At 32.4% G+C, this 25403-nt stretch overlaps 1 protein-coding gene across 7 annotated transcripts in view; it reads right to left on the bottom strand.

Annotated features, from left to right (window-relative positions):
- Positions 1–22964, bottom strand: part of Mef2 (myocyte enhancer factor 2) — a 112554-nt gene extending 89590 nt beyond the window's left edge. For 6 of the 7 annotated variants that reach the window (XM_065351610.1, XM_065351614.1, XM_065351615.1 and 3 more), the window contains exons 1-2: positions 22561–22962; positions 3970–4022 (exon numbers count right to left, since the gene is read on the bottom strand). The gene's annotated coding sequence lies outside the window, so the exon portion shown is untranslated. Of the gene's footprint in view, positions 1–3969; positions 4023–22560 lie in introns of all 7 variants that reach the window. The other variant, XM_065351617.1, reaches the window with a different exon arrangement.
- Positions 22965–25403: the final 2439 nt, after the last annotated feature.

Below are 25403 nucleotides of genomic sequence, written 5' to 3'. Positions count from 1 at the left end.
AAGGTTATTTTCGACAAATGTATCTACGCTTGATGTGCCATTTATAAGACCATCTTGTCAGTATAGTAAATATATTCGACTCGACGCCTTTTTTTTTTCTTTTTTGTTTTTTTTTCCTGCTGCTGTAACGCTACCAAAAAATTATACATTTCACTTTTTTAACGCTCGATTAAGTCTAGAATTTATCACGTACTTGTATGTACTAGTATATGTATCGTAATTACTCGCACGTAAAATTTACACCATTGCTGCATCATACACAAGTGAATAATAGTCATTCTTTCAAGTCTGTTAATGTTTCCTATGAAATGGCGAATGGCGAATCGCCAAAATTCTCTCGACGTTCATGTCGTTTACTTTCCAATCGTCGAGAGATGAAATGCATTCTGACAAGGTGCAATTGTCGTCGACAATCGTCAAAATGCGAGATCTTTTTCGATTTTGAAATCGTAATGAAGTCTTTCACATTGAATATCCAAATCGAAATTTCAGTTTTTTTTATACATAAATGTCCGCCTCCATCTATGAGACTTTGAAAAATTAATGCACAGTGTTGTGTTATTCAGTATATTCATCAAGTTTTGCCTGGGCGACAATTATGTGACTTTGGAAGGAAGGATTTGAAGAAAAATTCATCACTTTCTTCCTACTGCCTCGATCTTCAAAATAATCTAAATATCAGATTCAAAAAACGTGAACTTTTTTTCTTCAAGTAGGTAATATTAATAACAGCCGGCCTTTTTTGTCACTTTTTTTTGGAGGCACGCTAGTTCTCGAAAGTTGTAAGCCCACAATTTTTTGTACCCCCTCCCAAATATTCAAAAAGAATTGATTTTCCCTTCATCTGTTTAAAAAGTTTTTTTTTTGTTCAAAAATTGCCAAGCAAAAGTCCTGTTTTTGCCAAACTTGTTTATAAGGCTCTATAAAATTTTTCAGGTTGCCAAATTCGCACAAGTCGAAAAGTGTCAATTTTTGGGCAAAAATGGTCAAAAACATCAATTTTTGAAAAAAAAAGTCAAAAAGGTCAATTTTTGGCACAATAGTAGAAAAGTGTCCACTTTTGGCACAATTGTCAAAAAATGTCCATTTTTGTCAAAATTATCAAAAAGTGTCCATCTTTGGTAAAATTGTCAAAAAAAGGCCAATTTTGTCTAAAAATTGTTACAGTTCTGTTCTTGCCAAGATTTTTTAAAAAAATACAGTTTTTGAAAATTTTCAAAAAAATTGCCGTTTTTGTCAGTGTCAATTTTTGGCGAGTTGAAAGAAAAGTTGTAATTTTTTTTCGTCAAAATTATCAGGGAGTTATAGTTTTTTGATAAAATAGACGAATGCTCGTAATTTTTGCCAACATTGCTCAGAAATTTGTGCTTTTTTTTGTCAAAACGTTCAAAAATCAATAATTTTTGCCTTACTTGCATAAAAAGTCCTATTTTTGTTTCAAAGATTGTCTAACAAAAATCCTGTTTTTTTTACAAAATTGCATAAAAGTTTTTCTTTTGTCAGATTTTATTTTTTCCTTCAAATTCTTTCATTCTTTCAGTTTTTATGGCAATTTTTCGATGTTTTTGAAATTTTCTTTGAGCATGCCCCCACAAAAAAGCTCCAAACTTGAGAATTTTTTTTAAAAAAACGTCTCCACTTCACCTTCAATTTTGACAGAACCCAAAAAATCATACGATAGGTCCTAAGGTAAGTTTATGATGGTTCTGAATTCGATTTTTTGATGGATGAAATGGGTTCACAAAAAGAATAAGTTTTTGAGAAAACAGTGGTGTAGATTTTTGAAGCACATTATAAATTCCAAAAAATCCAGAAAAATTGACAAAAACTTTTCAAATTCTAAAATTTTCAGAATATTTCCTCCCTTTCAATGTTTTTACTTCATTAATTCATGGTAATCGAGAATAAAATATTTTCATAAAACTTTACCCAAAAATGAGTAATTTACAAATTTTCAACCACTCTGTAGAATCCTAAAAGAAGTCTTGAATTTTGAAAGCAATAGTTTAAGTTGACGTAGGTCGTAAACTGTCAAGTTCGATCTTTGGAACTGAATAATTTCTCCCAAAACAGGCTGAGTAGGGACTCTAGCGAAAAAATGACAGTATTTCCTAAAATTCTGCCTCTTTGAAGGTCTGTACTCCCCTCCAGGAACACCTCAAGGGCTAAAAAAATTTCCAAATGACTTTTTTGAATTCGATTAAAACCCTTTAATAATTTTCTATCGCAATCCATTTCTTTACTGCACTTATTTCGAAGTCTTGCCCAACAAAATCATCTTACAAGTGGCTCTGAATTTGCATAAATACGCCAAAAAATATTCGCTTCAATCCGCTCACCGGTTCAAAACATTCGAAAATTTGCACCCACCGTAAAAAAAAAATTCTGTAAAAATGAACGAACGCAGCATAGTACCTACAAAAATTCATGAACAACAAACACACATTCAACAGATGGCAACACGTACGCTCGTCTAGTGACTAAACAATGCAAACACCTACTTCGCGATGAACGCATCAATGATTCTGGTTACATTTATCATCCGTATTATCCCTTAAATTTCAGCCAGTCGCATAAATTTTGAAACTACAAACACAAATTTGAAGGGCAAAAAAATTGAAGCGTTACAGCATATACCTAGGTAGTAGGTATAATTACTTGGAAAACCATACAGAACACAGAGAAACAGGAGAATAAAGTAAATTTTCTTGTCTCTAAATTATCCGAGCTTCTTTTTAACAGCGTTCGCAGAAAAAATTTAATTTTCTCTACGCCTTGTTTCTCCTACCTGCAAAGATCACCAAAATGTAATTTTGAGACTAAAACGTATACCACCGAATGCAACCGTATTACATAATCATCACTTCACAATGCTTTAAAAATTAGCATAGTGTAACCACGAGTCAATTTTACGATTAGCAGTAAGTACAGTACATACTACATACTAAGGTGAGTAACTATAATCGTAAAAGCAAAAATTATAATTATATGCACCTATATGAAAAAGGTACACGAAATTAACAACCAAAATTATGTATTGGTTAATTTGTCGAGGGAAAATTTATCGCAAATAAACACTTCAAACTTGAGGCAGTTTTAATACTCCTCTTATCATTGGTCATCAATAAGATTACCTATTCACAAAAATCATCAGTGACGGTGAAAATGAAAAGAGGGGCACTCGTTATGACACGTAACTTGGCTCATATTGATGATGGAATATTTCCTATACGAGAAGTACGCATCGTATGTAACAAATTCAATCTAGGTATATTTCCACAATATCATATGTGAAACTACACCAAACATTAAAATGAATAAATAGCCAGCCTGCTACCAGAGAATATCAAAATGGAAAATACCTATTTTTCTCACCATTTTGAAAACGCCGACTTGGTAATCTTATCACATGGCAAAATGACACTTTCAACGATATGTCACGGGTGAGTAAATTATTCATAATAATGTCGAGTACGATTCGTGTACGCGATACAATTTAATTGTGCCGTGTTAAATGTCATTCATATAACAACGCGAGAGATTAGCTTCATATCGAATGTCAACATCATCATTATTATTAAATATAAAAACAAAACGACTTTCCGATGGATTATTCGGTTGTTAGAAACATACCATTCAAGAAGTTTTTAATACAACTTGATTTTGCGAACCAGAGACATACATAGCAATGTATTTTTATCACTATTTTTCATACCTATTATATTAGTAACAACGAATAACGAATACTTTTTTCTTCGTAGGGGGAAAAATCGCTAAGTCAGCTATTGCTTACAATATCAAGTAAAAAAAAAAATTTCATCGTAAAAATTGCCTACCAACGACGACGTGGTAAAAATTTCACCTGTCTTATCACCTCGAGGTACATTTCTATTTCTTATATACAGGTACTTTTTCAACTCTGCAGCGGCGTATCGAATTGTCGTAGGTAGAAAATCAAATTTCACTTACCAGAAACATTTTTTTCATCGGTTTCGAAGACTCGTTGAAAATCGACGCTGGCTCTGAAACAGAGTAAAAAAAATTACCAATTCGCGCATTTGTAATATTAAATACTTCATAAAATGGCGTCATTTCCCCTACCAAAAAAATCGCAGGGAAAATTGGTACAGAAATGTTCTATGCTGGGTGCTGAAACAGTGTTTAGCATCCAAGAATGAAACGCATCGACGTTGTAACACCTTATCGTGATGATATAATAAAACGATATTAAACCGAGCATGTATGCCTGAATAGTACTAGAACGTATTTTGGATAAGATACAGGGGTATCAAAATACGAAAACTTTCTTGGCAGGTATAGGTGAGGTATACCAGGTTGTACGTAGTTTATAAAATTCAATATTTACGTAATAAATGCGTAAGCGAGTATGACTAGTTCTTTACAAATACAACCGTACGACTATATACGAATTTTTCTGCACCAAAAAAATTGCCGCAAAATAATAATTTTTCATACAATCGACTAAAGCGTTAAGATTTAAAAAAAAATCTAAGTTGATACCTACGTACAACGTAGTATACGTAACTATAGACGAGACGTAACGGATGCGTGTCACATATATAGTTGGCACATTACATGAATTATGCCAGAAACTTGAACTATATTATACTATTTAGGCATCGATCATAAATATTTTTCAAAAAACGAAAACAATCGTCGATTTTTTTCCGAGGCTATTCCGATAGTTCTTTAAATCGAAGATAAAATTTAATTTAAAATTGTAAATTGGATACAATTTTTCCGAAATAAAATTTCATATGTCGCCAGTAGACAGAATTATATGGTAAGCAGTAACAGTGTGTCTAACAAAAATCTGAAAACTAAAAAGAAGGACCTTTTGGAAGGATACTCTCAAAATTGAAAATGAATTAATACCCCCCCCCCCATTCATTTCACAAAATTTCCAAAAAAAGCTTCAAAAATAATACACAGCAGTAGATCAAAATACCGATGACACGTTACTTTTTTTTTTAGCATGGAACATGCAATACTAATCCAACGCCCCATAATCAGGAGCGAAACTAAGCATTATCGGGGGACGGGAGGGAAGGGGGGTCGACCAAAAATTTGCCGACTGATATAGCCTTCTATGACTGATAATAAGCAATTTTCGTTTTCATTTTTCAATTTTTAGAAAGAAGCCTCAAACATAGAATTTTTGATTTTGTAAAAAAAAAAAAACAATAAAAACAAATTAGCCCTACTGTGAGAAGGCAAAAGCTTTTGAAAATTCATATTTTGATAAATGAAAGAAGTGTTTTTTATGGGAGCAGGTTGATTTTTTTTTCTTGAAAATTTCGGAATTTGAAATGATTTTTTTAATAGAAATTTCAGAGAAAAGCAAAAAAGCCCGGACGAAGTGAGGGCAAAAGCTCTCATAATTTCGTATTTCGAGAAGTAAAAAAATATTATGTGAGGAGTTAAGTTTTGGATTTAAACATTTTTCTGAGTTTGAATAACAGATTTTTAGAAAATTTGATTTTGAAAAAGAAAAACCCACGGGCTTGAGTGAAGCGAGGACTGAAGTTTTCAAAAATTTATAATTCAAGTACCTAGTAAATTATTATTTTCTTACAAGAAGTCAATTTTTCAAATATAATGGTAATTTATTTTTTATTTTTTGTTTGTATGTATGCATTTTTATATTCAATTATTTTGACGTTTAAAAAAATGAAAAATTCTGAAAGATTGAGTTTTCATTTTTCGCTCGAGTTTTATTAAATGACAGAATTATTTGAAAATTCGGGGGAAAAAAGGACCATCAGGCAAAAAGTCGGACTTTTTCCTGACTTTTTTGAAAAGAAGGACCCATCGATAAAAACTATTAAAGATGAACTTTTCCTGACCTTCTGAGTCGGAAGGACTGTTGGACACCCCGAGTAGGCAGGCACTACTAAGCATTCCAAGTACCTGGACCCGCATACACATTCCCTGAATCAGAAGATTTCACAGATTAATGTAATCTCTGGCAAAATAAAACACAGACTGATCGTTCAATTTTTGTTCGATTTGACATGAAATTGGACTAAATGAATAAATTTTAGTATGTACTCGTGCATGCAAATTCATTTTAATCCATTCAGTTCCTAATTTAACGAAACGAGGAGGGAGGAGGACCAAAAACATTTCTCTCTCTAATCTTCGAAAAGATGAAGTAAATTGACGTCATGAAAATGCAATCGAAAGTACCCAAAGGCCAAAAGTAAATCAATCAATTAAAAATAATAACTTCGAATAATTCGAACTCTCCCGGAATCGCGAGGAAAAATATGGACCATATTTTTATTTCATAAAAATCAACAAGGGTTGAAAAACAAGTCGATTTCAACTCTTATTTAGTTATTTGTTTTTCTTCATGGCTGGAGAAAAATAATGAAATGTTCAGAAGCAGAAACAAACTCGTCCGAAAGTGTCTTCACTCAAGGTTCTCATATCTAGAACGTGCTGCCAATTAACGTACCTATCAGTTCCTTCACCCTAAAATACAGATATCCCTTCACTTGAAAAAAATTGAGATAAAAGAAAAAAAACATTAGCTTAATTTGTATTCTTATAGTTTTTTTTTCTTTTGATCGGATTACTTCAATCGAACGAGTGATAAAAAATGCCAACGACCGTAATTAATCAAAATTTTTCGCGTTTACAAATTGACCTTCAGAAAAAGAGAAGAGACCGCGTCAAAGATCGCGCGTTTAAAAGCATTTTTTTTTGAAAAAAATAAAGGAGAGGAAAGAAAATTGGTTATTTTGATAGACTTAAGTAATTTGGAATTTTTGTTCATTATTCATAACACTCATCTGGGCCAGGAAAATTTCACAAAATTTCAGCTGTTATCTTGATGAAAAATGTCAAGGTTGATCAACTCGTACATTGCAATTACATACCTACAATGTAATATGTAGCATTCAAATTTTTTTCAACTGAAGAAATTTCCTCTTAATAAAAATTCATGTCAGTGTATCATTTCATCTGTCGTGGATACCTCAAATTCAACAACAACAAATTCGCAAACAGAAACAATTTTCTACCCTAATCGATTTCATTCGAAATTAATGACGTAAAATTGATCGAAATAATTGTATTCTTCTCGAAAAGTGGGCGTTTTTCTCTTTTATTTCGCGTTTTCTCTATTAAACTCGAACGTTCCCAACGATAAAAACGTAAGGAATCTGATTTTGATACAGCTTTCAAATTTTCAGATAATTTTCCACAATAACAACATAGGTACGTTTCAATGTGCTAGTATCTCGTGAATTTCCATATTATGCGATGTAATCACACAACACGTTGTGCTATCGTACGTAGTGATATTATTTCAAGTGTCTATAACTGAAAAAAAAAATTATAAATCTACGTGACAGAAAAAAGTTACGGTATTGCTATATACGACGAGTACGATTTTTCCCGTTCTTCACGACAATTACGTTTAATTACCGAACGATATTAAAATACATTATTTTGCGTTTACGGCTTTTTAATAATTTGTTTTTTTTTTTCTTTCTTTCTCTATTATTATCGATAACTGCCAAGCCGAGTGCTTTATCAATAATGAATCGATACGTACAGTTGAGGTAATACCGTAAGAATAACGCACTCGCGACTTGCGTAGTAAGAATTTTTTTTCAAGTGCATTTCATTATAATACCTTATTTTAGACGATTAGTACACATAAAAATACGTACACAAGCACGTCGGGTCGCACTATTTAGTACTCACTGAAATCCACAAAAAGATCAAAGATCGTCAACCTACTATTTCAAACACATATCTCTGAAAAGTACGTAAGTTTATACAAGTGTCATCTAAACCGAGATGGTTCATCTTGTAACAATAGTACACAACTTCCGGAAATGGAAAACTTCCTATTTATACAAAGATGCGTCCATGACGTAGGTATATAAAACGTAAACAAATCTCAGCATTGTATAATTTTTTTCAAAGACCTAAATAATTCAGCGACAAATTCTGCCGCTACTTTTAATATTAATTAACTGGACCTAGTCGCCAAATACTCACTGGACAGCTTTCTCTTCGACGAATGCCAGGTCTATTCAATTTACAAATACACATTTTTCCTATATCTTTATTGCGAAACGATTCGGTTATTTTTAGAGACGATCGCGAGAAAAAAATGCCTTATCTGTTTCAAAAATAATCTGATTCTAAAATTGGAATGAAATATTTTACAGTCTTATCAAATAGGTCTAGCTACCTTCTCATTAAATCCAGTTTACTAGGTATACTCGAGTCGTTTAAACAAAACTTACAAACGCATTTTTTTTTTTTTTGGTTGCCTGAATTCATCGAAGGGTCTGTGGTTCATTTCAGAACCACTGGCAAATGATTTTACCCCTTTTTTCAGGTCTGTAGAACCCCCCCCCACCCCCGGTCAGTGTGCATACCTGCATGAATTTTCGTTTTTAAAATTTTTTCCAGTAGGGACATCATCATAACTCATCATATTTCTAGAAAGTTAATCGTACTATCGAAAGATCATTGCTGAATACCTCGACGTTCCAAAAAAAAACTTCAGATTCGACTCAAATTACCTATTACATAAAAAAATGCGATGAATATGCATGATCTTTACCCCTATACTCGTATATGTACTATGTATTGGCAAATTAATACTTAAATCTAAGTACATTATACTCGCTAGTCCCCATGTCATGACCCATGAATTTGTGTTTTCCCTGATTTCAAGTATATTAATGGTATAGATAACGTGTTCATATAAATACCTATACCTATACTTACCTACACCTATCAACATTAGCATACGGAAACTCGTATTTATCGCGGATATGTTTCCTATTAGAATATTCATACGTTCGATTTTTCCCATGAAAATGAAAATCGAATCGAAATTATTTGTAGTAGGTACTAGGTAGGCCTATACTATACGTGATACATGTACAATTTTGGTGAAAAATTGACGTCTCGAAACTAACATGCGATGCCACATTGGACGTCACTTTGTCTCACACGCATCTCTTCACAGCTCCTACGCTAACCCCTGAAACGAATTATTATGCGTCAATGACAAAAGAGCTTATTGACCTAAATTTCACGACTATGTAGTCGAATCTTATTCGTTACAGGCGAAGTCTACTACGACGAGTATATCCACGATACGTATATTTAAGACGTTCTTTTTCGGCTGGCTTTTTTTTTTTCATTGACGTGACAATACATAAATTTTATTGATTCTGTCGCCGTATAAGGTCATTTTTAAACACCGTTTGAAAGGAAGAAATTTAAATAAGACGTAGAATGTTGAAGAGGTGGATGATAGGGGGTTTTCAAAGGAAAAATTTTCAAGGTGGTTGAAAAAATAGCGAAATTTTCGAGTTCTACGCAGGGCCGGATTAAGATATTTTCCGCTCAGAGTGAAATTTTTCTTGCCACCTCAACTAGGCATATGCAAATCTACCTCTCCCTCCCCCAAAAAAACGTACACATTTGTGGAATTATTCAGATAGACAGTTGCCGACCTTTTTATTAGATGGGGAGGGAATGCATATCAAAAAAAAAATGACGATTGAAGCATGAGGAATTGTTGAGAAGATAACCAAACTGGCTTAATAGGTGATGCGAGATCAAAAGCTTTCGAAAATTATTCATTCGAGAAGTAAAAACATTATTTTTGACCATCAGAGAAGTCAATTTTTCAAACACGGCAAATTGAACAAAAAGGAAAACCAGAGATTTTTCAAAAACTTTATACTCGACTAATTCACGAAGAAAAATAGTATTTTTAATTAATAAACTCATTTTTTCTGATCTTACCATGCTCAAAAATTAGAAAAAGTGCATTCCACGCAGAAATTTCACTTTAGAAAAATAATCTTCAAAATAGTTTCGAGCGAAGCGAGGGCAAAAGCTTCTGAAAATTCATAATTCAAGAAGTCAGGTTAAAACTACACTGCATTTTGATGCGAAAATTCAACTTTTTCTTATATTGACATTATTTTTTGAAAACTTTAAATTAATATTTAACAATCCCATAATAGTTCATTCAGAAAAAAAGAAAACAATCTAGCCCCAGCGAAGCGAGGGCAACAATTTTTGAAATTTTTCTGACTTTTAATCAAGAACAATTTTTTTGCAAAAGTTTTAATACTGGCTAAAAATAATTCAAATTGCAAGATGCAAGAATATGTACCCTACCTACACAAATTCCAATTTTTCTCAAGACCATGGAAACTGATTGGTGATTTCCCATCATTACATCACCTTTACTAATGGATTTAGAATCTCGATAATATCACAATGAGTGTTTTTGGAATTTCTGAACAGAAAAGCGGACTCTCTGAGTGGAATTTTTATTTAAGTATGTGTCCAATTTTATTTTACTCCAGCGGAAAATGATTGGGTCTGAGCCGAGCAGATCTGATCAGATCTGGACATTTCGTCCAATTTGACTTAACCAGATCGGATTAGATTTATTCAAATTTGATGAGATTCCATACGAAAGTCCTGATTGGATATGAACAGATCTGAATGGAATAGATTAGATCCGGACATTCCGTGGATTTATGACTTGATTTGACCAGATCTGATCAGGTCAACGTTTTGATCGGATTAGATTTTTTCTGCCCTGCTCACATCCATGGATGTAATTTTTTATCACATTTTTTTTTTGAAAATTTTCCAGTTTTGAAAGGTTTGTTGACAATTTATGCTAAGTTTTATATTGATAAAGTTTTGAACATTTCTGAATTTTAAATGAATTTTCGTACATTTTCTTAAAGGTTTTATTTTCATTTTTATTGATTTTTTGCAATCAATTTCAGAGAATTTCTAGAGAGTTTTGAAAGGCATTTTTGATAAATTTTTGATTTTTTTTTGCCTGTTTTGCACTAGGGGAGACCTATTGATCTGGCTACGTAGATCAGATTCGGGACATTCGCCAGATCCAATTTGATATAGCCACATTTAATCGGATCAGACTCTAAATCAGTTTAGATCCATATTCAGACCAGACTACACTGATTTCATCATTCATCCCTGGACTGTTTTTTCTCAGATTCTTTTTTCAATATTTCCAAATTATTTTCCACATCCATCACATTTCAAGTTTTCAATTGTTCCAATTGCAACAAACGATTAAAAATTCTTCAAAAATTTAAACATAATATTTCCCAAAATGGGGAAAAAACATACAAGAAAAACAGGAAAAAAATCAACCCTTTGAAGTTGATTACAAATGATCAATAAAAATGAACGAAAATTTATCTAAAATTTAGAAATGTTCAATATAGGGTGTCTAACAAAACTCCCAGATAAAAAAATCATGACTGAACCCCACCCCCCCCCCTCCTTCAAAAAATTGAATAACTGAAACTGCGAGGAATTTTTTAAAAATTTGTAGGCAAGTAGGTAGCTAGGTTGCCTACTTCAGTTTTTTCATTTTTCTGATTTTTGAACAAATTTTTCATTTTTATACTTTTTATTTTATGAGCTTTTTGAAAAATTTTCAAGTGTGTTTTGAGCAAAATTCATGACTTTTTCATGACTTTCATGACCGTTAGACACCCAGTCAAAACTACATTATGTCAATATAAATATGTGCAAAATCATCAACAAACCAGTTCAAAACTGGGAAATCTTCAAACAAGTGCTTAAAAACTGGTTTAGAAAAGAAACAAAATATTTGTTATAAAAAGTTGATTTGAAATCTATCCGAAATTATGAGTCTGCTTAAAATCAGAACCTACTCCCAAAATCATGGAGGATCCGCTAAAAAAAAAGTACTTAGACTTTAACAAATTGACGTTTTACTCGTAAATGCCTCAAGATTTCTTTCCTTCAAGAAGTATAGACTGTGGCACTGGCACTGCTCTCCTAGTTACCATACACGAGTTCCACTCTGCACATCATTCGAGCCCAGCTCCATCTATCAGAGGGTAATCGAGGCGCGCTGTTTAAATTGATTCAAAATTCACCGGTCACCCATCTGTTTCCCTCTCGCATTCTATTTGATTTTTTCCTCGATTTATCGTTCCTCAAGACTGAAATAAAAACGACCGATCGAAATTCACTTCACTATGGAAATTCACCTTACGAGTATTTCCCATCTCGCTCCTTCTAACCACCAGAAAGAAAACTCACACAATACATCAGAATTTTCCCAGCGCAAAATTGATTACACGTACTCGGACTGTTCAACAATAAGCAATCAATTAAAAATACGCAAGCTTCGGTTACAATATAATAATATTGTACACAATTTCCACATTACACTCATATTTAGATGCGTCGTTATAATACATTGTATGAGCTAACCACAACTAGCTACACAACGTAGAAGAGTTTTCCAACATACCCATAGTAAACCTATTGCTTAGGGTGGAGCGGAAAAAATTTATAGTCTTCGATTTCGCTGAAATTGAAGTATGTTGGAGATTTTGAGTTGAAATGACCCCCAAAAAATTTTCAGCCCCCCACGTGCCCCTGCGGTGGAACTGTGGCCCCCCAAAGTAGGGTCATTTTGGAAAAAAACGCTGTTTTTCGAATTTAAAAGTAGCAATAACCATTTTTTTCGAAAACGGGTAGCACTCAAAAGTTGCGATTTGAGATGACGAATCGAATGACGTAATTGGTTTTTTGATTTGACCCCCGCTAACCCCACCCAGTTTCATTTGAAAAGTCGCGAATCGGCGTTTTTTTGCTATTTTAATTGAAAATACAGTCGATTTAGGATTCGAATGTGATTTTATGATTGATTATTACTTTTCACATTGAAACAAGTGAATCTAGCACGTATTCCAATCTCTACCCCTCCCACTTTCTTGAGGCCCCCCCCCCACATTAAAAACTCTCCTGCCACCTTGAATATCGTTCCAACAAGAAAACTCACGGGATAAAAGCTGTTTCTTGAACATTTTTTCTACATTTTGGTTCTAACAAAAATTTTATTTGGCGCCACCCTTGGGCCCCAAATTCCCAAAAACCATTTCCAAAAAAATTCAAAATCGCGTTTTTAACGTTTTTACGAAAAATTTGTAATCGAGAAACGTGGACGTGCTCAGAACTAAGCATTAGGTACTTATTCATTTCTTTTATTCTCATGCCTCGCTTATGCAGCCCTCTTCACGCATATCACATCAACATTTTCAACTGTTCATTTCAAAATTACTTCTAAATCCTCATTATCTTCTGAAAATCAGCAAAATTATAAATGGGAAATATTTTTTTATGGCGAAGCACCTTCAATACACAACTAAAATAATGAAGAATAAAAAAACAGAATTCGGAACTAAACATCATGGATCTGAATTAATGCATACGAGAAGTTTGAAATTAAATTACAATTACCTATAATACAAAACTGAGTAAAGGAAGTGTGAGGATTCAAATTGCTAAAACGGGAAATGTCTGTAATACGCCACTATTATTTGTATCTTGAACGTAATTTACAATGTACTTCCATTTTTTTGCGATCAATCAGTAAGGTACGTAATTAAAAATTCTCTTTACGAAAACTGGAAAAAAAACATCTTCATTCATTCATTCAAAATTTTAAACATAACCGAGTATGTAAAATCTAACAGGGGTAGTCTGTAATGAAAACGTTTGAAATTGAAAATTTTTACTCTTCATTGCATGATTACAAATTTTTCGTAAAAACGTTAAAAACGCGATTTTGAATTTTTTTGGAAATGGTTTTTGGGAATTTGGGGCCCAAGGGTGGCGCCAAATAAAATTTTTGTTAGAACCAAAATGTAGAAAAAATGTTCAAGAAACAGCTTTTATCCCGTGAGTTTTCTTGTTGGAACGATATTCAAGGTGGCAGGAGAGTTTTTAATGTGGGGGGGGCCTCAAGAAAGTGGGAGGGGTAGAGATTGGAATACGTGCTAGATTTACTTGTTTCAATGTGAAAAGTAATAATCAATCATAAAATCGCATTCGAATCCTAAATCGACTGTATTTTCAATTAAAATAGCAAAAAAACGCCGATTCGCGACTTTTCAAATGAAACTGGGTGGGGTTAGCGGGGGTCAAATCAAAAAACCAATTACGTCATTCGATTCGTCATCTCAAATCGCAACTTTTGAGTGCTACCCGTTTTCGAAAAAAATGGTTATTGCTACTTTTAAATTCGAAAAACAGCGTTTTTTTCCAAAATGACCCCACTTTGGGGGGCCACAGTTCCACCGCAGGGGCACGTGGGGGGCTGAAAATTTTTTGGGGGTCATTTCAACTCAAAATCTCCAACATACTTCAATTTCAGCGAAATCGAAGACTATAAAATTTTTCCGCTCCACCCTATGCTATACTATTGAGAATCAGATAGAAAAAAATTCTATACTGAGAGGGTTAGGTATTAGTACCTAGGTAGTTAGGTACATCGTGCAAAGCGAGTAAAGCCGGAGTTTACCATAGATATGGCCTTGACTGTACTCCCAGCATCAGTTATTATAGAGGTACGAGGTACTGTACAGTAAACTGCAGAATAGTTCAAACTGGTTCCTATAATAAATAATATTATAGGTGTCGAGGAATAAATTTATACGAGAAAAATTCGTCGATTTGCATGAAACACGGTATTGTCGAACAACAATGATTGACAAATTCATTTCATACGTGTGGGTTGTGCCGAGACAGCTTTACACAATGCACACGTTCATCTCATTCTCTTCATTTTCTACCGAGAAATTATTTAAACGTGCGTGAGGATTTTTCCATTCTCGCGATATCTCATATAATATTCGTTATCGAAAGGATATAAATTGACCCACTACAATAATATGTATTTTATTTTTAAAAAAAACTCGCGTATTCCAAAAATATACTCAAATATTTTCTAAAAATACACGCCATAATCGTGCAGAATACCTACATTCAAAATAATTTTTTCTTTCGAGCGTCTACCAAGTATAATATTTTGAACTTTAAACCAGATAACAGCGAAAAAAAAACTACCCGTATCTGTTGGATTTTTTTATTTTTATTTTGTAACCGTATTTTTATTTATTAAATAAGCCGCGAGATGAACTTGAAATATTTATTGGCGAAGCGTGCATTTAGAAGTATTTTACACTATCTGTAGTCTTTTGCTTCATTTTTGCAACGGGTAGTTGGTTTTTTCGCGAGAATTCTCGCTCGGTTCAACGTCTGCTGTGACTTTATATCGCATCTAAGGTTACGCGAAAAATGAACGACGTGAAAAGGGTACCTATATCATCGTGCAGCAACAAGTTAATTAATTGAATTACACCTGATTAATTATTTCGGATAGAGAAGCACGTGTCCGTATCGAATATTATTAGATAGATAAAACGGTCATTTACGCCAACTGAACGAAAGATTTCGCGCGATTCGACTATCATGCGAAAAGATCGTGGTCATTCGTGAGAAAAATAACATAATTCTCTTCTCCACCGCGGTGGGTAAAATTTTTCTCGCACCGGATGATGCTAGAATTCTCAATTTTCTAATAGTTTCTAGCAGATTTTACAGACGTGCAAAGTCCTCTAAAAAGGTACTTTTTGATAAAATTTTCGTATTTTTTTTTTGTATGAGTAATTTTTAATGTTCGAATCGAGTAAGCAGCTGTTGATAGAGCAAATTGCTGCCAATTTTTGGTTTGAAAAAATTATGCCCAAGAAAACTATCTTGAACATAAACCACATTTTGAGGTGTCTGTAGCAGAATTTCAAAATAAAAAATTAGAAACGCATTTTTCAAACACTTGACGATTTTTTTGGGAGGATGGGGGGGGGGAATGTGAAGCCATAATTTTACACGGTAATTTTTCATTTTCCCAATGTCTTTTTGGACATTTCAAGATAGGGGCCAAAAATACTTTCTTTACCTCAGTTATGTCATTAGCAGGACATTTTGAAACACTTTGTGATTTTCATTTTTCATTTTTTGGGTGGGGGATGGGGGTTGCGAGTTGGCGAATGGAGAATTTAGAGACCCAATTTTGACACAAGTGAAGATAATGGTGACTCTGAAGGCGCTTCTTCACTTTTGAGTGATATTTTCACGCTTAGAATTATTTTGATAGATCTTTGGAATACATTTGAAACAAAACTCGACTCAAATATAACAATTATTTGCATTAAAGGGAACATATCAATCTTTAAAACACTTTCCAGTAATAATTTGTAAAATCTTCTCTTCCTGTAAGGTGAAAAAATTTGAATTCTTTAAAATTATTCATTAACATGGAGGGAAGGTTAACAAATTAGGCATGAATCTATATTTTATGTTCAAGTTTTTCGATCTAGCGGAAAAAGGCCTTAGTAAACCTTTGAGTCTGGAGAGTTCTGAATAATCACGTGGTAAGCCACGAAAATAACACATATTTGATCGAAAAATTATAAAGATGAAGTTGAAAAAAATTTACGAAAAATTAGCAAGCGTTTGAAACTGTTCCCAGAAAAATACGAATTTAATCCGGCATTTCATACTGCCAGTAATTAAAAATGAGTAATACCTACGTAAATTAATTATAGACACGTTAGGTAAATAAATTTTTAGAAACAAATGCTTCGTTAAAGTAAAAAAATATTAAAAATGCGATTAAAAATTAATACAGTAAACCAATTATAAGATTCAGAAAAAAGTTGAAAAACCAAAAAAAAAGTACCACACTACAAAGAGGAAAAAACAGGACGATTAAATTTTTAAAAATTAAGATCTTCGCCTCTGCTTCAAAATTAATTAAAGCGTAACTAACGACTACCTATTTTCTTAATTACTCGAGACATTTTATATTTTTTCAAAAGGAACAAAAATCCTATTATTGAAAAATTACATTCTGTTTTCTTTGTCAGACTCAAGACTAATTCTTTTGACGTTTCAACTCAACGCAAAAATAAATACACACGTTCAAAAAAAAAATCAGTTTTGGTTCGAGATAACCTGTTGAAAAAAAGAGAGATAGAAATCATTCGCTAATTATAAAACCAAAAACGGTACGTGCAGCTGAAAAATTCCAATAATTTCATTACGAATAATCTGCGATGATGAATTAATTAAGTTGTGAAATTCTTATCTACATTTTGAATCATAAACAACACGATATTAAGTAAAACGTGTACGCACCGAATTGACAAAAATTCAAACATCTCTATCGAGTTACACTTGTATATTTTTACCAAAATGTCTATAAATTCGTTTCATTCAGCAGCAAGTAAAGGTATAGAGGAATAAATATCGTGAAAGAAAAAATCAAGAAAAACAATCAGTACTTGGAAAAGTTTAAAGCGAATACTGATAAAGGTAATTACAGTAATTACCACCTTATCTCATAACTCCAATGTAGGATCACTCGAGAGCGAAAAAAAAAATTGTTAATAAGATTACTGTGTGCAAATAAGAGACGAGAAGCGTTACTTATCTGAAAATATAATCGTGTTCTACTATTCGAAAACATACATATGTATTTATTATTCGTTTTTACATTTTTAATATTTTATCACGTTGAGAAATAAATTTCATTGTTATTTCCGATCGACCGAAATGTACAATGACCGTGATACCTTTCGTCTGTGATAAAAGCCAAGCAGATCAGATACTAATGTAAACATTAAAAATTTCTCTTATCTAAAAGCGACCTTCTGATCAAGCTCGTTAATTATTGAAAAAAAAAATTATCGAAGGGTTTTTTTCCATAAAACTCTCTATAACGTGCAGTGAAATTTTTTTTTCCTAATGAGATATCTACACTTTCTAGATTCGGTTATATGCTGGTGAGTAATACTAACAACGTGAAAAAATTGAACTTTGAAAAATAGTCGAATTGTACCTATATACTTAGTAAAATTTCATTTTCTTGTCGCGCAGCTGTTTCAATATGGGATTTTTTTCACGGGCAGGTAACTTATAGTCGTGTTTTTCTTGAAATCGAGCTACGAGGTTTGTTTATTTTACACGTAACACCAACTCGTGTAGATTTATCAATCAAATGCATGAAATAAAAATTATGTTTGAACGTCGTATTGTAGGTACCTGCCTATAAATTCGTGAGACTTTTTCAGACTCGAGAAATAAAAAATTGTACCGAGATATAAACGTAGAATTAGAAACAACGAAAAAAGAAGAGAAAAAAATCATTTACAAAATTCGCCTTCGTGTTTTCTGAAAATAATAGAAAAAGTAAACAAATAAAGCTCCCTTTATTTATAAAATAGTACGAAGTGTCATTGTAATGTTAATTGTGTGACAACCGAAGCTATACGCGAATTGCGTTAATCAATTGCGAAAACTGAATCGAAGTATGTGCTACGTTTGTTTACTAATTTTCATCAATGGGATACCAATTTACTTATATTCAACACCGGAAATTGATTTCAGAACCTCTACCCTCGTTTCGCGCATCAGATTCAAAAAGGTTGGAAAACTTCTTCACCTTATGCCTAATGCTATACAGTCGTGTAGTTAAATGACACAATGTTTGAATGTTCGATCATTAGCACTCAGACTCATCGTCTTTCTTGGTTTGCTAATTGCTTTATTAAGTAGGTAATTTTAATTTGAAAAAATTACGGTTCGTGATAGTTTATGAGTGAAACAAATTATTATACTTAATCAGAAATATTTTGCAAAGATTGAAGTATAGGAAAAAAATTGTTGAAATTTTAGAATGAAAAATTAGTAGTACTGTTTTCATTTCAATAGGTAGTAAATTTCGACTGAATGAAAATAGCGAATGCATTTAAAAGTGAATTAACTTTTTTCTTCATAAAAATTCATCTCTTCTCTTCCAGGGTGCTGAAAACTAGTCAATTAATTAATTATATGGTAGAGTAACCGGTTCAATATTTGACTGAGGGGTTTTTCAGAAGTTTGTTCAGAATTTTGGAGACCGGACTTCAACGCATGGGTGAGCCTTTTAGATCATCGTAAATTACAGTAAGAGCAAAACTACAAAATACCGAAAATTTTAATTCTTGAAGTCACAAAATATTTTTGAACAGAAAAGTTCATGGCTTTTTGGACTTTTACGACTTGCTCAGAAAAAATTCCTCGCACTTGCGCCAAGCTGAAAGAAAATTTTCACGAATTCAAAACTCGTGATTTTTTAAACATTTTTATTTTTTTTTGCATTAGAAAACTTCAGAAAAAAAATAGAAAATTCAATTTAATTGATATATTACGATCAATATTAGGAATACTCTGTAATTAAATACCAGAATCCATTTTTCGAAACCGGTTTCAAAGTTCGCAAACAGTCCCAGAATCAGGCTCGAAAAACAGCCAAATGGATATCAGAATGCTCAATCATTTTTTTAAAATAAATTTTTCAGCATAGCCAATTTTTTAACGTAGTAATATCGTTGAAACTAAATTCCAGTCTTGTTTTCCTTCCGGATTTTTGATAAAAAATGTTGAAAAAAAACGATTTTTCCATCCCTTTCCCCCTCAAAGTCATAAATTATTCATAATAAAAAAAAAATCATTCAATTTCAAAACTATCTAAAATTGGCATTCCTGTTCCGAAAAGTGGGTAAAAAATCATTAAAAGGTTCAGGAACATCAAAATCAGTACCTGATTTCTTTTCAGTTAGACTGGTTTCAATTTTTAACTCAAGAATGAGGAGGAAAAGTTTGCAAAAGTACAAAAAATTCAACGTCATCTCATTCCAATCGAAAGTTATTCCCGCATACTTTTCAATCACATCGTTTCCTAGTATTTTGCATAGACTAAAATTATTGATTTCCATCCAGTGATTCCAGTTCCATTGATGACCACAATTAAGGATGTCCATAACCAGATCTATCTCCGAGGCAACATTAATCTACGAGTAATAAAGACATCTTTTAAAGATCACTTTTAAAACTCGTCTATAAAATAGGTACCTAATTCGATGAAATTTTTCGGTCTCTCACAATCTGATCATAATTAACATCCTCGCAAAGATCACGTAGCAAAGTGATGGCATAATTCATCACAAAATGAATTGAATAGCGAGAATATACCTTATGGATGGATTCAATTTTAATGGTTGTGTAAAATACTTTAGGTACATGGATAGATCAGCAGAGATCAACAGGACCATGCAGAGAATGAGAGAAAATCCGAGCCCCTTTAAATGTTGTCATTTTTGCTAAAAGGATCAATATTCAGGCCCCTGAAAAAGCCGAGCCCAAGGTAAAATTTTCCTCATCCCTTCACTGGTAAGAACTGGAGATCAATGTACAATAGTGTACTACACCTGGTATCGCCTCAAAAGTCAAAATCACACAAATGTATGGTGGTTGATAAGTAATAAATGAAATTACTTCAGATAATAAGCTTATTATAAAGGTAAAGAGAGTAACTGATGCATAGCTACCGTTGCTATCAGTTTAAATAAAATGGATTACTGAATGAAGATATTCGATGAGATATGAGAGCAACCAACACATTGATACCAAAACTCAGCCAACCTCGTTCAAAATATTGAGAATTTTTCAGAATTTACGTAGTTCCTAACCATCCAAAGGAATGAAATTAACACCGAGGAGTCAAGATATTGAAATTTGATACAGAGTTTCGCCTCTTTCAAGCCTCAATGAACTTTCGTTCAGCTTTGACAAGTTGGATAAATTACTTAAAAACAAAAACACTACCAAGAACCCGTCATTTCAACTGAAAAATATTACATTTACAATGGAACATTCCACGCACTTAAATTTTTTAATAAATTAATAATGAAATAAATTGAAATGGGAAAATTATTCAAAACAAAGGTTCAATTTTACCACGGTATCGGTTAATAAAATTGAACGAGTATAACAATAATTTTCACAGACCTCTCATCAAACAACGTTAATTAGTTACTGATTTGAGAAATTGCAAAACAAAAACGCTCACGTCACTTTTGGGAAATTGAAAAGCATTTCAAAGGATTCGAAAAGAACGTAGTAAAGTTTCCGCGTTAATTAGAATAGCGATGTATTGTCTTTTTTTTTCTCCTTCAGCGTGCGATTAATACTACTCTAATTTGCATTTATAATATAATAATAAATAGGCTAAATTAAAAATTTTACGAAAAATAAGTAATTATTTTTTACACAGCTGGTCTATAAAAAACAAAAAAAGGGGGAATAGTCTTGTAAGCTCAATGGTTTGTGAATCCTCTACACGATTATACCTACTTACAATCGAAGCAGTAATTTTTTCATTCGAAAGATGGGTAGGTATTAGATTATTGTAAAGTGTTTGAAATGTAAAGTTTACTCACATCGATAATCGATGATTTATACAACTTGAAGATGGCAAATTTATCATTTTCCAAATAAATATAACAAGATAACAGTATCAATATTTCTCACTTTTATTCCCATTAGGTAGCGACAATAGGACGAATATCCTGCTCGATGGAGTCATATTGATGAAAAAAAATTACACCATAAAATAATAAAATTTAACGAAGCATTCTCGGCGATGGAAAATGCAGAAAATTGAATATACCTTCGAAGACAGAAAATTTCTACCCAAACGTTCGTGTAGTCTTTTGTTACTAAAACATCATATGGCTGATAAGTATTCATTATTTTGAGAATTACTGAAGAGGACACTTAATTGAGGGAAACCGATTATTAGTTCTATTAAGTACTAGTAATTAAAACGATTAATTGTCTAATGGTCGTTGTTTTCTGACGTATTTGAAATAATGCTAATAGAACAATCACTACAACTTCCATGTTAACTGTTAGCTATACTGTAACAGTCGACTAAATTACACTGAAATATTTTTTCTGTTGGAAAATTAAATTTTTAAATGGTATTTTTAACTAAAACAGCTATTTTGAATAGAATACCGTTCATAATTCCAAATGTATATAGATCAATAATTAAGTTCACACTGTCAACAAGTTGTAAAATGATGAATGCAACATTGAATTAGGTATGTCTTGGAAAAGCTGGACGTAAGTGAACATTTTATGCATGACGATTGATTCTAGAATACAGTGTCATCGGTGATCATTTTTTTTTATCAATGTATGGATCATAAAGAGGACAATATAGTTGGGTAAACCTTATTGGCCTAGCTTTCACTAAACAGAAACAGAGATATACACATTTAAATATTCAAATAAATGCAAAATGATTCATTTTTTGAATTTGTGACCATTGTATAAACACACTTTTTCAAACGATACTAACATCATCGTATTATAACACTTTCTTGAGCAAAAATCACACAAAAGAAAGCTTCAGTGCTAACTGAACGCTAGTGGAAAATCACTGGACAAATGTATTCAACGTTACTGCGTTCATATCGATGTTGATTTGTATCTGTCATTCGAAGATTCGATTCAAAATCAAAGTTTATTCTTCATGAAGCATACTTGTAGCTAGAAAGTACATCATATTCACTCCCAGTGTTTCAGTCACCGGCAGACTATAAAGGGTTAACAGTGAGAATTTTTATCAACAGAAACGTTATGTTGAATGTTGAAACATTACCAATTTTGTTGTAAAATCATCTCATAGAGCGAATTTTGCTCAGAATTTACGATACATACATGTGTATAGTCACTACTTTGACATTACTCATGATATATTTCAAGAATCGCTAAATGAGTACTTACGGCGAATGGTGAAGTTGAACTGTGTTTTGCAAGATGATAACAAATCCCAACGAACACTGATTTGGAACAAAATACGAATTATGAAGCGAAAAAAGAAACTTTCAAAGAAGATATTTTAAAGAGTATGATATTAGCCACGAAATTTAACAACTAAAAAACCGAGTTTTCAATGTAAACGATATTCACTTGAGAAAATACCAGTTGGTGTAAATTAATAAAGTGGTCAACAAGTGGCAAACACAACTTGTTACGTTAAGTATCACAGAAGTACAACATAGATCTTTGGAAGCGAAAAATTAAAACTGAAAATTCGCGAAACTCAATAATTTTTTCTAAATTAAATTTTTTGATGTTATTCAGTATTCGGTATATCACAGATTTATCATTCAAGCGCTAATAACAAGTAAATAATAAATTAATATAAATGTCTATCAACAAAAAACGCATTAGATGATGTCACTTATGACATCATATGGCTGGTAACCTTTTACAACCGCCGCTGGCGTTGAATGACCTTGATAATGTAAACCTGATAGTATGGGACCAAGAATTCGATTTGGCAAGTTTACAGAATTTTTTGGACAAACTGACTACCATTAGACAGATATTAAAGCAAAATGATCTCAAGAGTTTTTAATTACCGCAAGAAAATTATCAAGAACCATTGTATTTTCTGGATACGCGAAGCTTTTAAAATAAAGCTGTTGCAGATTAGCAGTAAATTTTCATAACTATTGACCACAATGAAACATCAAAATTTAATAACATTTCAAGGTTCTTATTTTATTTTACTTATTGTACATTCCTTCGAAAATAAAAATTAATGTCTGACATTGTATTGTTGTACAAAATTTGAAAAAAGTTGGTCCGACTCCGAGTATAGTAAAAATGTGAATGTTGATTTGATTTTGCTCATTTTTCATTTTCGTATAAAGATATTGATGTTGCACGGAGAAATGAATGAGAGCGAAGAATTTGTATAAAGTTGAACTTTTATCGTAAACCTGCCACAATGTGAAACGAACAAAAAGGAATCTGAATAAGCATATAACTGTGTGACAGTGTGACATGATTCAAAATGGAATGGATTTAACTCTCAATTTTTAAATAGAAACAAACAGAAATTGAATTCAGGTTCAGTTCGATTTAGATCGAGATCAAGAATTCAAGAGTCAGCTGCTATTTTCTTCTTGTGGTTTGTTTCATTTTTGCTGCGTTAATTTAATTAACATGGCTTCATTCAGATAAAACACCCAAAAATACGAAGCATTTGAAAAAATAAATGATTGAAATTCAATTCCAACTATACCTAATTTAATTTCCAATATCAAAATCGAATAATTAAAAATTAAAATAAAAATTAAAAATATTTCACATTGACGTCATCAATTTTTTGTTGAAAAGGCGTTTAGTTGAATTTTCACTACTTGTTTGCTTCTACAAAATTGGTACAAATTTTTAATGCAGACGTAACACGACTACGCCAAAAACACAAGTGATATGCAAAAAAAATACAAATTTTAAAAATTTTTTAAATGTGATAAGAATCAAAAGATGGAAAAAATAAAATTTGATATCGAAGTAGAATTTTAGAAATGTGGGTTAAAATTTGTATCATTGTGTGAAATGGGCAAATCTAAAAAAGAAATACTACAGCAAATTAAGAAGACCACTTCTTATCGCATTACAAAAATAGATTACGTTTTCGTTATTGCTGCTAGTGTTATCAGCGCAATTTACACTTGGTTTCCGGCACGGGATTTCCAAAATCCGATCGAAGCTGGTAAGAAATTGGAGCAGTCGTCATCATCGAAAGAATAGTTCCTTACCATGTCTTCGGTATGTATATCAAGCTTCACTTGATAATTTTGTTCTTCTGTACCTGTGCTCTTTACTCAAATTATACTTTCATTTTCAGCGATCAAAATTCAACATGATATCTTACCTGAAAAAATTTTTCGCGAAGAAAGATGTTCCGGCAGGTATTAATTCAAAAGAAAATTTATTTTTCATAGTTTTCTCTTGTCTTTAGTCACTTTTTACTAAATTTGTTGTTTTCAGATTTCGATGCTACTAAAGCTGGCCTAAGAATGTTGAAAAAGATTACCAAACCAACTCTTACAATTTTAGGAGTTGCATCTATTGCATTAATGTTTTTAAGTGAACGAAATTACCAAACTTACACAGATGGATTGTATTTAGCTGATCGAGAAGTGCAAAAACTAAGTCGAAATAAAAACTAGTTTACAGATGTGTTGTAGCGTTGTAAAAGTATATAAATATGTTTAAGAACCTGTGTTCATTATTGCGTGATGTAATAACAATGATATTTTCATGAGAATAGTATCTCAATGTCTTATTGAGTGTCAATTCCACACTGCATTTAGTTTCAATGGTTTCATTACGTTGGAAAAGAGACTACTTATTGTTAGTAAGTAATACATACATTTACATACGAGCCATTCTTTTTTTTTACATGATGCTGCACGCTTCGATGATAGGTTGAACAGCAATTTTTACAAATTTATCGTTTACTCTTAGATTCAGGCATTTTCAAAGTTTTAGGGACGTATGACCGACAATGCATTACCATCTGTTAATTAGCACGAGGATTACACAGAAAAATTCTCTCTTCGAGCACAAACTCTCCAACATGAAATTCAATAAGAAATACGTATTTACGATTGAAGATCGAATCTCAAACTTGCAGAGGACCATACATGTTCACTACTCGGTTAAAACAATAAAATAAATCCGTCTACGTACAGTGAAAATAATTCTTCAAAAAAAGTTCTCAAGAGGTAGGGAGACACGTTTGCCGCAATTTCATGAGAAAATACACA

This window comes from Planococcus citri, chromosome 2 (assembly GCF_950023065.1).
Source record: "Planococcus citri chromosome 2, ihPlaCitr1.1, whole genome shotgun sequence".
Lineage (NCBI taxonomy): Eukaryota > Metazoa > Arthropoda > Insecta > Hemiptera > Pseudococcidae > Planococcus > Planococcus citri.
The sequence above is the reverse complement of the archived record's forward strand: the minus strand, read 5'-3'. Positions and strand labels throughout refer to the sequence as shown.